This window comes from Octopus bimaculoides, chromosome 18, assembly GCF_001194135.2.
Source record: "Octopus bimaculoides isolate UCB-OBI-ISO-001 chromosome 18, ASM119413v2, whole genome shotgun sequence".
NCBI lineage: Eukaryota > Metazoa > Mollusca > Cephalopoda > Octopoda > Octopodidae > Octopus > Octopus bimaculoides.
Window position 1 is genome coordinate 53,025,443 of NC_068998.1, and position 17,064 is coordinate 53,042,506.

At 33.6% G+C, this 17,064-nt stretch overlaps 1 long non-coding RNA gene across 1 annotated transcript in view; it reads right to left on the bottom strand.

The window, feature by feature from the left end:
* Positions 1–10,535: 10,535 nt before the first annotated feature.
* LOC128249846 (uncharacterized) overlaps positions 10,536–17,064 on the bottom strand; it is a 16,538-nt gene continuing 10,009 nt past the window's right edge. Inside the window, exon 3 of the long non-coding RNA XR_008265967.1 lies at positions 10,536–10,740. This is a non-coding gene — a long non-coding RNA (uncharacterized LOC128249846). The remainder of the gene's footprint in view (positions 10,741–17,064) is intronic.

The window sequence follows — 17,064 nt, forward strand, 5'->3', positions numbered from 1 at the left end:
TCTTTTACTGCTTATATTCTACTTGTTTACGTCTATAATCCCCGGCCATGCTTAAAACTTTCTACGTGTTGAACGCAAAAGGAATAATTCTAAAGTAAAAGATATTTCGAAAGAGAGACAAACTAATACTTGTAAGGCATTTTGACATTCTAAAAATGATCAGTTTCCACGAGACTCCTCTAAGTACACATATATTTTAATTTAACGAAGGGCGAAATAGTTAAGCAGGATCTTTAGTATAATATAAATTCAGACTAAATGCAAACCAATGAAGTTATGCAAAATGTTTTTAAGTTGTAGTATGAGTTTATTTTGCTTGGAGCTTTATAGCAGATTCCACTAAAAAAGATAAACATTTTTGTGTTAAAACATTTTAAATGAAATATGATTAGAATGCATTCGTGTGAAAGGGCATAAACATATAGCTCATACAAGTACATACATGATTATAGAATTTAGTTCTTATAGAAATAAATTCTGAAAATCTCAAACGTTTGCTTTGTAAGAACCTGAAGCTGTATAGAACGACTATTAACCACATCGAAAACCAATTTGATAATATTACCCGAATTTCAAGACAGATTGGAATGAAATTCGATGCGTTCAAATAGATATTTTTTGATGGCTGGATATGACAAACCTATATCCTACCTCCAAATTCTAGATGAATATCTTGCCCATACAATCCGAGAACCACTAATATCTTGGGCAAGTTGAGAATGTCGGACATGATAGTCTCGTTACTAAGGAGATATCAAGAAATTAACATCTCAACGGAATAAAGAACATGCAATCGCACTCACTGTCAGTTACTGCAAGCTAATCAGTCACGACCCAATATCTCTGCTAACGATTTTATTTGGACTTTTGAGCTGGTCCTACAAGAAATAAACGAAATTGACAGACGAGAGAAAACACATAGATGAATGGAATCTATCCACACACCCCAGAAAAAAAGCACCACTAAATGTTCAGTGTTATTGAATATTTCCACACGCACGTATCTATGAAGGCCCTGCATTAAATTAAAATTGTTACCAATCACATTTGAGCTCTAGAAATTAAATGGCCAAAACCAGATGCTATAAAACATTGTCCGCTGTTCTAACGATAAAAAAAAACATTTTGTGAGTTGATTATGCAGGCAATTTCACACGTCTGAGCAAGGTTGCTCTAGAACTTGTATTATTAAAAATATAACAGAAATATCGATTGGAACGTTAAACAAGAGTTTTCGAACTCAGAAAAAGAAAATTATGACTACGGTGGCACTAAGTATGTAATTCAATTTGTACCTGATTAAGGGCAATTACGGAAAATTAATGGCAAGAACCATTTCACTTCATTTAGATCACTTAATATTTTTTGGAAATATGTGCTAGAAAGCAATATCAAAACTTAAATATATTTTTTCATTCTTTCATTCTAAGATTCAGAATGAAGTCTCACGTACATATATAGTTCTATTCAACACTAGAAATCTTTCTTTGAGAAATGAAAGCGTCTGAGGACATTATGAGTCACAAGAGTTGTTATCTATCTTCGTCTGTGAACCTCTTCAATAGCCATAATGTATTTTCGAATATGTTTGAAACTAGTAATAAATACTAAACGTTTTAGTCGTGCATGTGTTAAGAGACTGTGCTTTATATCATAACAAAATAGAAAATAAAATGACTGGATGACTGGAGAGCTGCATCCCTGTTTTTACTGCTACATCAGGGCATTGGCCATAAATATTCGATCATTCAGAACTTCGAAAATGCAGAAAGGGAGAGCAGCACAAAAAAAGACAAGGAACTCACTGTTAGTTGACCGTTTATCTCTAACAACTGATCAATAGAATAGAATATTATTTCCAAATGTTTTTGTAATAGATGTTATGTTATCATGAAAATTATGCATTCATGGATATTACTTCGTAATGGATTCTTGATTCAGACTTCGCTTAGTGTAAACTTATGTATAAACTGTAGATATTCCATTAAAATGAGTGTCGTTTGGGTCGTCTTTCTTATGTTTTCAAATAGTAATTCTATTTAGATCGGCCATGTTAATCGCTAGGGATATACATTTATTGCTTATTCTGTTGAAGCCATGACGAAAAGTTGTAAAATGGATTAACTGTAGCGGTTTAGTTTATCAGGTGTTAACACTTTTAATCTCACATGACATACCGCATGACTGCAATGAGGTAATGAACGGGAAGATGACCAAACAAGCTATTTTTACCATATACAATACAATCAGAAGTTTTCTAGAACAACTGGTTTTCTAGTATCGTAGGTGTTGCAATATCTGCAGGCAAAGGCAAATATATTCTTAAACTTCCTGCAAACATCTTTCCACAATGCACCATTAAGAGCTGCCGATTCACAGAAAAGAAAGCGATAGTCGGCATGTGGTTTTTCTTTTCCATACACACGTGTCAATAATGAAACAACACTAGTGTTCTAGTGTTCGACACCCTTCTTCTTCTTCTTCTTCTTCTTCTTCTTCTTCTTCTTCTTCTTCTTCTTCTTCTTCTTCTTCTTCTTCTTCTTCTTCTTCTTCTTCTTCTTCTTCTTCTTCTTCTTCTTCTTCTTCTTCTTCTTCTTCTTCTTCTTCTTCTTCTTCTTCTTCTTCTTCTTCTTCTTCTTCTTCTTCTTCTTCTTCTTCTTCTTCCAGCCACCAATGGAAACTATTTCCATTTGTACAAAACTGTGATAACATTAAATATATGAAAATGTGATTCTCTCATTCATTTGATTTCCTAAAATGTAGGACTTTTTATGCATTGATTCAGAAAACATGTCACAATGCAATAAATCTCATTTCACTTCTGCCTTGAAATATTTGAACATTGAACTAAAGTATGCAAAATTCAAAATTAACAGAAGCAAAGTTGTAATGTTCATAAATAGTTATATTTATAGCTTCCGATTTAGGCAGACGGGCAGCAATGTTTTGGCTTAGACGATAATACCTACAACAGAAGTTGAGCGATGCTTTAGTTTACTTCCCCTAAAAGGGTGAAAGGCAAAATTAAACTTGATGATACTTGAACGCAAGACGTAAAGGGCTGGAAGAAATACAAGAAATTTTTCCAATGCTGTAATGATACTGTTCGCTAACCAAGCTCAAAGTTGTATGCAGGAAATGGCAAACAAGTCATGCTAATATTTAGTTGGCTTGTATGAAATGCCAGTCTAATCGTCGCAGTAGTTTAATTCGAGCCGACGTAAATTCTGAGTGTTGAATCAGAAAGTAGGTTTATGGATTTGGCGCAAGAAATTTGTATTTTAAGAAAGAAGATTGAAATAGAAAGTGGTAGTAAACGTGTCTTTGCTAATACACTTTACTGTCAAGCTAAGCAAAACTGTTTTGAACAGATATTTCAAACTGTGTTGCTATCTCAGTCTTTTTTATGGTTAAAACCAGCTCCCCAGTAAGATAAATAATTAATCATCAAAAGAGAATTTCCTGGTACAACTAATCTCATACTGACTGGGTTTCATTGACAGTCGTTTGGTAGCCCACACAAAATGCTACGTTTCATTGTTTATTGAAGACGCTAATGTTTTTGTGATAATTACAGACATAACTACTTTCTATTTACTATACCTATAAAACCTAAGATCTCATTGTGTAGTCAAAGCGAAACCTCTCATCAGGAAATATGCATTGCTGACTATTGCAAGCTAGTGGTAAAATCAACTTTAATTCCTGGCTGAGGCTACCTCGCTTTTAACGTCTTGTGCCCCTTCAAAAGTAAATCAGTAATGCATCACTTGTATTTTGCTTGGGTTTTGTATGCACTAATTTCAAATTCGCCCCTGAGGGTAACTTGGTATTTCGTGTTTTCTGGATTGATGAAAGTTTGTACTAATCATGAGTATGACAACTCCAACTGATGTAATCATCAGCAATTTTGAAGGTAATGGGTAATGATCAGACTGTGCACAGAATAACGAGAGTTCAGCAAAGTTAATGAGATGTAGTCTTGACTACCGGAGGAACATCGTGCTTTAGTGTTGGTACTTTCTTGAAGTAATTTATTAAAAAATGACACTTAATTGGAAACTGACAATCACCTTTTAGGACATCTCAATTTAAACCTTAAAATTTTCTAAACACCCAGCGCCTTATTAAGTCCGTGGTTCGAATTTATTATGGAGCCATTTTGCATTTTTACTTTGTTGATGTTAAAAAGCGTTAATATAATGTAGTCGATCGGATTTTCTGAATGAATCGATTCAATTTGTCAAACTGTTAACATTTTCTCAACAACGAAAAGCAAAGGAAACACATGCAATCAATATTTACCTTCAAATATCTGTTGTATGAGTGTCATGTATTTCATAAAAATATATTTTCCATTTGAATATTAAACCTCCTAATTCTTTTCCGAAGAAGATTAAGGAATTTATGATTAATCCATTGTTGATATATCAGTTTACACATGTTGTCCTCACCAGATGAGGAGTTCTTAAAATGTCGATCTATATTTATTTACTTAAATTGTTTTAGCCAACTGGATAAACGCATGTTGATGTCGGTTGAAGGTGATGCACAGCTTAAAGTAAATGTAAGCTCCGCATCAGCTGAGAATAATGAGCCATTTTCAAATTCAGGATTAAAGCTATTTTATTAACATTTTTAGTGACAGCAATAGCTAAAGAACAACGAATAGAACATTCAATACGTATTTGTTTGGCCCTTATAAATCTAGAGATTGTAGCTTCTTGAAGATATTCTAATCTATTTTTGTATCATAAGTATATGACCACCTTAAATAAACTCCACATCCTAAACGAAAACTTATTAGGACTGGAACTTAAAGGCCGGGATCCATTCGTAGTTGAAATCTATTCAATTTTTGTTTCTTCGCCGATATCTCAGAAAAAGAAGAACGTTTTCTTAACCATGTCGTTTTGGACGGGTTTCTGCCCAATGGTGACATTATAGACAAATTCCTTCTATAGAACGGGATAACCACTGTATTGTGGGTAACGGTATTTCTTAGCCACTCTCTTTCCTGAAAGAACTTGTAAGGATACACTAAAATGGCCTATGCATTTGTACTGGGTAGTTTCCTGTAGCTAACGGCGGCTCATCAGAAGAAATGAAGAACGTCTTAACAGAAGATATTTTTGTAGAAAACGAGGTTTCAACATCTGCCGATGGAATGCAAGAAGCATTTCAGGTTGTGCGGATTTTGCTGAAATTCCGACTACAGTTGTTGGTAAATAACTGAAGTATCTCAATATAACATTGAATTCTGCAGGAGACTATTTGACAAACGCTTTGTCTTACAATATTCTGTGATAGGAAATCAATGGTTATGAGCTTTAAAGAGGCTATGCAGCATAATTGATTGAATACAGAAACTGAGAATCACTCATTCTCGTTGTTATGTATTTATTCTTTCTGTGCATGCATCAAATTTACATGTTGTATATTGCCGAAAGATGTAGCCATCCATGACAAAACGGATAATCCGGGAATTGGATAACAAGTATCTCCTGGTATATAATACGCAACATTTGTAGAGATAATCACTTTTCAGAAGCAGCGTAGTAGATTAAAATCTGTAATTAAAAGACGGTATTGTTCATACATTGCTTTATGAAACATAGAAATAAAATAAATCAACAGCGATGAGTTTTTCACCAATCTAAAGACGTCAAAATATATAAAATATCTGATTTCTTAATATAGGAAGGAAAAAATTAAAACTGATGTTGTAACGAAATAGAAAATAGCTTTTAACCTATACTCACATAGCTTGTTTTTGTTTATATAGCGTATCGCTTTCATATCAAACATACATACGTACATAAATATATATACTTATATACACTATTCATGGGTGTACATATGCATGGAGGATAAATACACAAACGAGTGTATATATATATATATATATATATATATATATATATTCATATATTATTGCTATATAAAATAGGATTTATTTATTTTAAAAAATTAGGAAAAATACCTTTGTTTTTATATGAAACGTGATGTTTAAAAACATGATTTATATGTAAAATAAAAATTCCTATATTAATTTTGTTTTGATTCTATGTTTTTATGTACAGAAGTTGTAACGTTACACTATGCAAACTTTCTTCCGACATGTGTGTGTGTGTGTGTGTGTATATATATATATATATATATATATATATATATTTATTATTTATATATGTGTGTGCGTGTGCGTAATATGTGTGTCTGTATACATGCGTGTCTATGCTTGTGCATATATATACACACACATATGTACGTGTACATGTATGTATGTACGTATATATATATATATATATATATATATATATGTGTGTAATTACACTTGTACTTGTACACATTTGTATACAAACAAACTCGCATAGACGCTAACACACGCACACACACACACACACACATGCACGTATGTAGTCAATTTCCCTGTAGCTGTTTTATCTGAAGGCGTGTCTTGCTGATGCAGTTGTTTTTTTTCTATGTCACAGAATCATGTTTATTATTTCGATAATTATTAAACATTACCTCCTCCTCCTCTTTCTACTACTACTACTACTACTATTACTATCTAGAATGAAGTTGTTGGGAATTCAATAATTCTACCACGTAGGTTTCAGTTCACATGGTTCTCTCAGCCAGATATGTTGCTGTTGTTGCTGCTGCTGCTGTCTCCGTGGCTGTCGTTAACGCTGCTGCTGCTGCTGCTATTGTTGCTGCTACCGCTGCTTTTGCTTATGCTGTTGCTGCAATGATTCTGTTCCAGATCAGATTTATGATCAAATTCATTCAAACCATTCATCGCAAATCTTTTTATTTTTATCCTTGATTATATTATCCGATGCGTCGCGTGTTTCTTTGAGATTCTAGAATTTAATGTGAGGTACTTTGGTCTGCTACTTTTACAGGCCGACAGACAATCCCATATTCTACAGGATTCCTATATTCCATTTCTCAGTTCTATGATGAAACCCCGGCAATTTAACATCTTCCCTCAGTTTTGTAATTCTTTCGAAATATACAAAATATAGATTGTAAGAATATCACATCAAAAAGGCGGCGAAATGGCAGAACCGTTACGGCGCCGGACAAAATGCTTAGCGGCATTTCATCCGTTCTTAGTTCAACTTCTGCCGAGGTCGACATTGACTTTGATCCTCTCGTGTTCGATAAAATAAATACAAGTAGAACACCGCTGTCGATGAAATCGACTTGCCTATTTTCCCTCAAATGAGCAAAAATTTGAATCTAACGTCATAACATCTTATATTAAAAACTCTCCCTGCTTTCTCTCTCTCTTTCTATCTTGAAAACCTCTTACATTTCCTTTTCTATTGCATGGGTAGTATTTATCAGTGATCAGAGCAAAGGATCTTCAGTGTTCCTATAAAGCACGTTTGGCCGAAACATGATGACACTAATTAGTGAATAACAGGGGATATTTCTGACATTACCTTGTAAGTTACATTCGCTTCTGCATCATTTTGTCGGTCAAGAGAAAGAGCTGACTAAAGGTCACCACTGAGTTACTCATTCATCGTTTTCTTCATCCATACGGAACTAGACGTCTTATGGAATATCTGAGCGCAGCTAACCTCCATTGAGGTGGTCGTGGGTGGAATAAAATCTCTAGTTTCAATACCGTAGAGAAAAGATTATCTCATTTCTTAAACCATTTATATCATTAATATATTTTGCGTAAGATTACAATATCTGGACTATTAGTTTTATATACGTTACTATTACTGAATTCGTATCATAACTATTACTATTACAAATGTTATTAGTAAGTTGATATATTGCTGAGTGTCACATGCAAAAGAAATGCATCTGGATTGCAATACATCTTTATACAACACGTAATTTCTTTTCGGGAATGTTGTCAGGCGTTTTTATTCTCACCTAATATCACATCTTTTAAGTGTGCAGATAAAATGTGTAGACTTATGTTATACATTTCCCTTCCATATTTTCTACAAGTTGATATAAAATAACTTAAGATTTCATTTTTAAATCTATTTTTTAATGTTTTTATTCACGTATATTCCCAAGACCGGTTTTCTTTCATATAGCACAAAACGATTTTTAAAATCTCTCTCTGTACAGTATATGAAGATTTATTACATTTGCAAATTTGTAATCGATTTTTCTATAAGTCTAACAAATTCTAAAAAAAAATTCTACCAAATATTCTTTCACATTATTACATCATCCTTACAATAGTCCCTTCTAACTTGCTGACTTAATATTTATTCGTTTCATCTAAAACATGGCGAAATGTTCTTTATACTCCGTTTTTCTTGTGTGGTGTCAACAAATATTAAAATACACGTAATTTTTAAATATAAAGTCAATTTTGTATCGAATTATTGACATATCTGGCTTGAATTGTAATCCTAACACAAGTTAAATAATTCTGGTGTGAAACAATTTCCCATTATTTACAACTAATTTCATCACACACACACACACATACACCACACACACTCTTTCTTTCTCTTTCTCACAATCTCTCTACCATTTTATCTACACACATATCTCTATCATTCTATCTATTTATCTATCGATTATCTCTCTTTCTCTCTCTATCATCTCTCTTTCTCTCTATCATCTCTCTCTCTCTCTCTCTCTATCTATCTATCTATCTATCTATCTATCTATCTATCTGTAAACCCATGACACACCCTTCTGGATGTGTGCTATGCCCCAGGGCATGGTCTTCGCTCCGTGTGCTATTTTCAAATTTTCCGCATACCATATATATATATATATATATACAGAGAGAGAGAGAGATACATACATATGCACGTACGCACATATACATATATACAAACATGTATTTATAAAGTTTGTGTCCTATTATTTTTATATAACAAATTTGAATCTGTTTAATTAACTTTGGGAGGAAACATTTTTGCATCATTTACATCTTATTTCATAACGTATAATCTTATTGACGTCACTAAAAACAGTTCTAGGTTGCATTTTTAATTGACCCCAAAGATTAATATTTAATATCAGTAAGGTCAACTGAAAATAACCAGTATTTCGGAGGTTTAATACATTAATAAGAGACACTATTCATTGGAGTTGAATTGATTATTTAAAAAGTAATTAATTTAAACCACCGAAAGACAACATATTCAGTCTACAACCTTATGTTGATTACATTTTAGACGATATCATCAATGAATTTATATTGAGAAAACAAAAACAACTTCGAAGTAGAGACTTTCAATTCTCAGAAGTTTAGTTTGTTTTTAGTGGTAGCAATTCTAATTTGGTACGCTGTTTATTGAAGCATGATTACTGGAAGTGATGTGGTGTAACTAGATGAGATTTCATATCTCGGGCCTGTAAGATAGATTCATCTCCATACAGAAAGCAAACGAAACACAACTTAATAACTCAATAAACTGCACCTTGCAGCGAAGAGTTGTATCTGTTTCACAGTTGTATTAACAACCATGTGGCCAATTGATTTGAATTATTCTTCTTTTCAGCTATGCAATCTTTAAGCAGAGGCATTTTAGCTAATTCTGCAAAAGTTTAGCAATATATTCCCCAGAATTATGCGTTAATTATTATTTTTCTCAAGGATTACTTTCGAATTGAAATAACACTAGAGAACAGAAGTAACATCGCCAGCTTATCTTCTTGTCGCATTTGTATCGGAAACGAATAAAGTAACAAGAATCATATTTAACGAATACTGTCTCATTTAACTAACAAAACCTGAGAATCTGGAAGGTATTCAGAGCAACAATTTAGCTTAATGATAAATGGTATCACTGGTTTAAGTCTCATTCACATCGTTTTGTCTACCCAAGCAAGGGGCGTCAAAGTTCTTTTAGAGCCTATTAGAAATATTAGCCAAATCCTTCTCAAATCGCCCATACTATGTTTTAAAACATCAATGCATACTCGTTAGTGTTGTATTACGTGCAGAGGACGATGAAATGTTGTAAACGGAAAAGCTTTGATCATCAGGTTTACAAGATCAGGGTTGACTTACGGCTAAAGAACAACGCGGTGAGGTCAATGGCATAACAGAATATTTTAAGAGCACAGACGTTACATCGTTGTTAAAAGAAAAAAAAAACATAAATCGTAACAAGCTAGGAAAATACTAGAATTTTATTTTCTACCGAATGTTTGTGAGAAGGCAGCTAATTAGGGCAATAAACACATGAAGAGATTTCTATTCATACAAACATAGGACTACAACTATAAGTTAATGAATATGTTATAAAGTCTATGAACCATATATAATTCGTGATGTAAGTTGGATGGAATTACACTATTCTTTGTAGACACAAGATTAAACTTTTGCTGATATATTTATATAGATGTGAGAATAGCTTTGTGGTTTATAAGACAGGCTTGCACACACGTTATTTCTGATTCCGTGTTGTACCTTGGGTAATTGTTTTTACTACAGCACCAAACCAATGTCTTGTGTGTGTACTTGATAGACGGAAATGCTGTGGGTGCACGACACACAGAGACACACATATGTGTGTGTTCCTGTCTGTTTGTGTGTGTGTGTGTTAGTATTAGAGGTGTTCATCATCCACCGTTTGACAACTAGTGTTAATGTGTTTACTTCTCAATAACATAGCGGTTCGGCAAAAGAGTCGATAACTTAGCTACCAGACTAAAAAGTCGATTACGTGCTACAGGCTGATTTCGACGTCGACACTTTTCTAGGCGGTGTCCAATATGGCTGCATGTCAATGGCTGAAAGAAATAAAAGAACGAAACTTAGATCAGGTTTCTTTTACTGAACGAAAGAGAATTACTATCTAATGACCTTGTTTGAGAAGATAATCCACGTTGGTTGAAGTTTAACATATTTTTCTATTTTGTGGTGAATGTAAGTTGAGTAAAATGTAAAAACGAATATGATACAAGTTAGTTGTGTTGTAAGCTTCTCTGAGAGTTTAATATCTTGAGACTGGAGTTTTAAATTGATGTTTATATTGACCACAGATACTCTGTATATTAATAGAGATGGTTGATCTTATCATGATGGTTAATGATAATGATAAATAATGTAATAAATATCGTAGATTTTTCTTTCTATTTTGTGCAAGTTCAATTTTATATATTAATGGCTTTTGTATCGAATAGATAATAATCATATTTATGACATTATGACACTAACATCTATCACACACACATAAAAACACTCGCAAGCGGACACTAATATACACATCCACTCAAATATAAACTAATAAGCTATTTATTTTTCACTACCGTCAAATCAACACTGTCAAATATTCAAATAGTGCTGCAATGTTTCAAGATTTCCAGCCAATGTCGTATCCGCACCTAGCGACATATCACTCCACCTCGCTCACTCGACCAGAATTATCACGGGGACATTTTTTACTTCTCTTAATGATGACGTTCTGAGAATCACATTAACTCCATTCAAACATATATTTACATAAACCTATCTGCTTCTCTTTCTCTCCCTCCTTACTGATTCATTACAAGTCACGTCTATTGTTAATACTGTCTATTCCACCCGCCACCACAACCAAAATCACCTCAAACACAGAATCAATTTTCATGTTCATCGATACAACTATTCTTATATTTTTTCGTATTTCAGTTTGAATATATAAAATTAATGATTCCTGTTCGTTACTAAGGATACAAGGAGTAAAGTTATTTTTAAGGCTTACATTTGAAGCTGTTATACGGATTTAGTTCAAGCACTCACAAAATTAAAGAAAACAGGATGATTTTAGTTATCGTAATGATAATGAACATATTCAATGACATAATTTCCAACAATGAATTTTTGGTGTTAGTGACCAGGTCGCAGGCAGTGCGACTAAAATTTACACATCAAGAAAACACGCTTTAAGTAAAGTTAATGGATTCTATGTGTTTCCGAAAGGCTAGTGTGTGTCTTTTAAGCTGTAATTGGGTCAAGTTAAACACACCATGTCAGATAAAATCATTCACCAAACAAGTAGATCTCAAAAGTTTAACATAATGTTTAGCGGATAATTGAAATTTTCTTTATTTTCCTTCTGTAAAAATTTGTGTCAGAAATTTACATTAGACTAAGCCGAAGGATGAAAAGCAAAATGTGTTGTTTTGGGGAGTCCAAATCCCCATGGCAATTAATTATTGCAAGAGATGTTTTCCGACACTTTATCAACATGACCGTTTGCATCACGTTAACAATTTCATCGAGAATTGAGCGGAGAGAAATTTTGGAGGAGGCGGGAAACAATCAATCAAATCGTTCTAGAAATAGCACTCCCTTTTTATCGACACCGGAAAGACGAGTAAACAAAATTGAAACTAGAAATGAGATACTAAGCAAAAGTCACTCAACGGATTTTTTCTCAGACTCTAACAATTCTGCCGTCTCATCATTAATGAATATTGGTTTCAGATTTTGGCACAAGGCCAGCACTTTCGGTGAGGGGGGTGTGGAGGTGGGGGTGGGTGTATGTTGGGGAAGGTGGGGGTAAGTCGATTACATCGATGCCAGTCTTCAGCTGGTGCTTATCGTATAGTCGGAAATGATGAAAGGCGAAGTCGCTTTAAACCAAGATCTTGAGTTTAACAGCAGTAATTCACTTCCTTCAAATAAACAGAATACATTTCCCAGATCGCATAATTTCGGGATCGATAAAATAAGTACCAGTTGAACATTGGGGCCAATGCAATCGACTTATACCATATGACATCAGGACAGTATTCAAGAGCAAATACAACACTTCGCAAATATCTCCGAGTAAAACAACCAATGGAAGAGAATGCGGTCAAAGAGTGCGTGTACTCTAACCCATCCAGCTGTAGTAGGTTATACAAAGGTGAAACGGGTCGTCCCCTCAAAATAAGTGTAGACGAACATCGAAAAGCAGTGACACAAGGAGATATTGATAAATATCTCCTTATTGATGATCATGTATGGAAAAATGGAGACCACCTCCCCCTGTGGGATGAAGTTAAAATAATAGGCAAAGAATACCACTGGAAAATACGAAAACTAAAAGAAGTAGCACATATGCTAGGTCACAACAACATCCTAAGCAGACCGAGTGCAGATATGAGTAGCATATGGGAACCGGTATTAAAGAAGGATAGGAAAATATTAGATTAATAAGCCCTAAAATACACTCCATAATTGCCCACGATCATATGCCGTAGTGCTTAAGAGCGCGGGCTACTAACCCTAAGATTCCGAGTTCGATTCCAAGCAGTGGCCAGAACAATAATAATAATAATATCGAAAAATACCTTAGGAATGAGAGAGAAGCCAGGTTCGAAATCTCCCCAAGACAACTGAAGAAGGCTGGAGGGTATATCAGCCGAAACGTTGTTTTAACAGCAAACAAGATGAGGACAAATATCCATCGGATGTAAATAATGACTAAAAAAGTTTATATGATTCAACGAGTGAACCTACACGCTAGAAATAGCAGCCAAATGTCTCTCAAATCACACGAAAGCATATCAGACTAAAATAAAGACTAAAATGCATATTACATGTAATGTCGTGAATATACATTTACAAAATGGAAACGGATTGAACGCTAGATCAGGGCTATCAAGCGACGACGTTTACAACAATAACAATTTTAATTTTCCCAGCATGAAACGTCCAGAAACATAATTATTCATTGACATTTAGAAGAAGTGTGAAGATAATTACATGTCCTTTTTATTTTTCCCAAAGTAGACAAACGCTATTAACTAAAACAGTATTACGTCTGAATCGCATCTCTGTCTAGAACAATATTTCCCCAGTACTATATGGAATGCATGAGAAAAATGTATAACCATGATGCTTAATGAATGTACCACAAATGTCATCTGCAGCATTTTTTCTTCATGAAATCTTCCGAGATAATTGCATTATTCCAAACATATATTCACTTAAGATATTCAGATTACCTTAGTTTGTTGTGAATGGTTACTTAGAGAGTTTGATGTTAGTTATTTGCATACATTACCATATCACTTTCTAGATTGGCATATATAACCTCAGGGTGTACAATTTTCGCAGCAGGTGAAAATATTATCTAGTAAATGTGTTAAGTCGGAAAGTAATGCAAAAAAACTAGTTCTCTTGGTTTGAGACATATATACGTTTAGTATTTTTGATAATAGGAATAATTTGAATAAAGGAAACTAATGTTATATATCACAGCTACATTACATTCTTGCTGATGTAATTTCAGTTAAATCTTACTGTTTTTCTTTGCTCGATGACCGACGTCTGCACTCTTTTATTTCCACGTTTGTCTCATCAGAGTAAATTACCATAAGGCATCACTGTATCGCGCTTATTAAATGTAGCAAATTACTGGCCTCGCATTCCTCTATAATTTAATTGAGTGCGTGATTGTAAGCTACTGATAGATTCACTATTAGTCATGGTGGAGGCCTCTTAGGTTTGGAAGCATGCTATTCTATTTAACAGTTATGCCGTATGCAGACTGAAAGAAGAAAAACCCAATCATTTCAGATACTCATACACAATCATGTAATGTTTAATGAGAAAGTGGATCCAAAATCTCGTTTCTAAAACATCAATTTTGGAGTCTATAACCACTTGTATAAATCTCAGTTTCTGAACAGTACTCCATTATTTTCTCATTAGCAGAGCTGAGTCTCTCATTTAAAATCTCATATTCAATGAATCGTATGAAACGTAATATAAACTGAATTCATTCGTCATATTTCACTGAATTTCCAAATTGATAAACCCCTTGAGCAAGATGTGAGCATCAATTTGAAATTATTTTAGAATCTGTGTAAAGGTACAATAGATTCCGGGTTATATTCAATTGAAAAGCGCCCAGTGAAATTGTTTGCAATATTTAGGAAAATTACAGTTAAATTAATTAACATTTACATAAGGGTAATTACGATAATTGCAGCCGATCGATAGATCACCAGAGATTAAATTCGTGCGCATTTCCGACGAGCAAAGCATAACCTAGTTATATGACGTGAATTGCCGGCCATGAACCACCGACTCTGTCGTTTGCATTCCGCCATTCATAAAGATCAAATTTTTGGCAAATATATTTATTGGCTCAAAAAATAAATTATTCAACAACCACGCATAATAAAGTGAATTAAAAATTAATTTTATTTTGGATAATACAACTGAGTACGTTATACGTATTTACATAATCAGTTGCGTTTATCAACATTGGATTCGATAACAAAATTAAGTAAATTTGATACACGATCCAGCTATTAGTAAAATCAACAAAATCAATCGTAATATGTTTGTACGTTAACAACATTAAATTAAACGCAGCAGGCTCCGAAAACCTGTTTTAACATAGTAAGTTAGCAAATATTTATTTTTGTTGGTCATTAATTATATTTTCGAATGACGTCAATATTTTAATTTAAGCACATTTTAAACTGTAAACGATGCGTGATCAGATTTCTGTTAAAATAATACATAAATTTTGTGATAGCGTTACATTTTGGAACTGGGGCAGGAGATTTTGAGGAGAGTGGTGTAAGCCGATTATATTGATGCCAGTGTTTAACTGGCACTTATTTTATCAACCGCGAAAGGATGAAAGACAAAGTCGACCTCTATGGATTTGAACTCGGAGGACTGAAATGCAGTCGTAATATATATAACGTCAAAAAACTTATAATCAATTGGAGTCTTTCAATACAACAAATAATACCTGGTAACATGCTGAATTGGAAGGTCACTGATTTAGTTTCGATTCCAGAGTGAAAATATTCAATGTTAAATACTTTTTTTTTAATCCTAAAATCAGGAGGATTATCAGTGAAACAGATTACTACTCCTTATGATTTTCAACAGCATAAAACAAATATCAACACACAAAAATGATACGTGAAGCATTTCCCAAATATAAGGAATGTACTAAAACCTACATTCTTGAGGGAAAATAAACAACTTTATGGAAAGTAATAGTTTTATAAGTCACATTATTAGGGTAGTAGTAGTGGTGGTGGTGAGAGTAGTAGTAGCAGTAGTATCTTTAAGTTGCACATATATATATATTTACATCCGTGTTTTTTTAGGGATAGAAATACATTGTCGATTACGTCTCTTTCTTATTATTTGATACTTGAGAAGGCGGCGAGCTGGCAGAAGTGTTAGCACGCCGGACGAAATGCTTGGCGGTATTTCGTCTGTCTTTATGTTCTGAGTTCAAATTCCACCGATGTTGACTTTGCCTTTCATCCTTTCGAGGTCGATAAATTAAGTACCAGTTGCATATAGGGGTCGATCTAATCGACTGATCCTCCTCCCCGATAATTTTCGAGCTTTGTGCCTTGAGTAAAAAATATTTGATACGTAAGATGATAATCTGGCTGCGATTTCTAACAGGTTAATCGACATACAAATTTGCTTACTGTATTTTAATCACACTTGAGTTCCAATCGAATAGTTCTATCAGAAAAAAGTTCCAGATAGCAATATTTCATATTTTTGTAATATCAGGTATTATTGTCGAGTGAATCTATTATGCCTTTATGTAAAATATATAATGTAACGCTGGGGAGGTAGCTGTTATTTCTAGCTGACCAAATGACCAAAATCGAGGCTACTCGATATGTATTAACGTTAAGTATTGGACAGCGACACAGGTGGAAAGAAAATCTCCTCACTCTCTTTCTCTCTGTTTATCCAGACTGGTGGGTGAATGGTACGAAGAAATGCTGTGATCTCTGTGTTAACAGCCAAAGACAAAGCTTTTGTTAATTATGTAGATATAATTACAATGATCTCACAATGAGGGCAAAAACCTAGATGTAGCTGCAATAATTTGACCATAACGTTTAATTTATCAGGCTAAAGGAATGGATTACAACTATACTGAATACAATTATTGACACAGATTATCCTCACTGAAAAAGATATTGATAAATATGTAATTACATGTAGCCCAATCTTTTAATTAAAACTATACATATAATTAAATCTATATTATATATACAATATAAATACGTCCATATACATATAGCTATATCTATATCTTTATATATCTATCTATTTATCTATATATATATATATATATATAT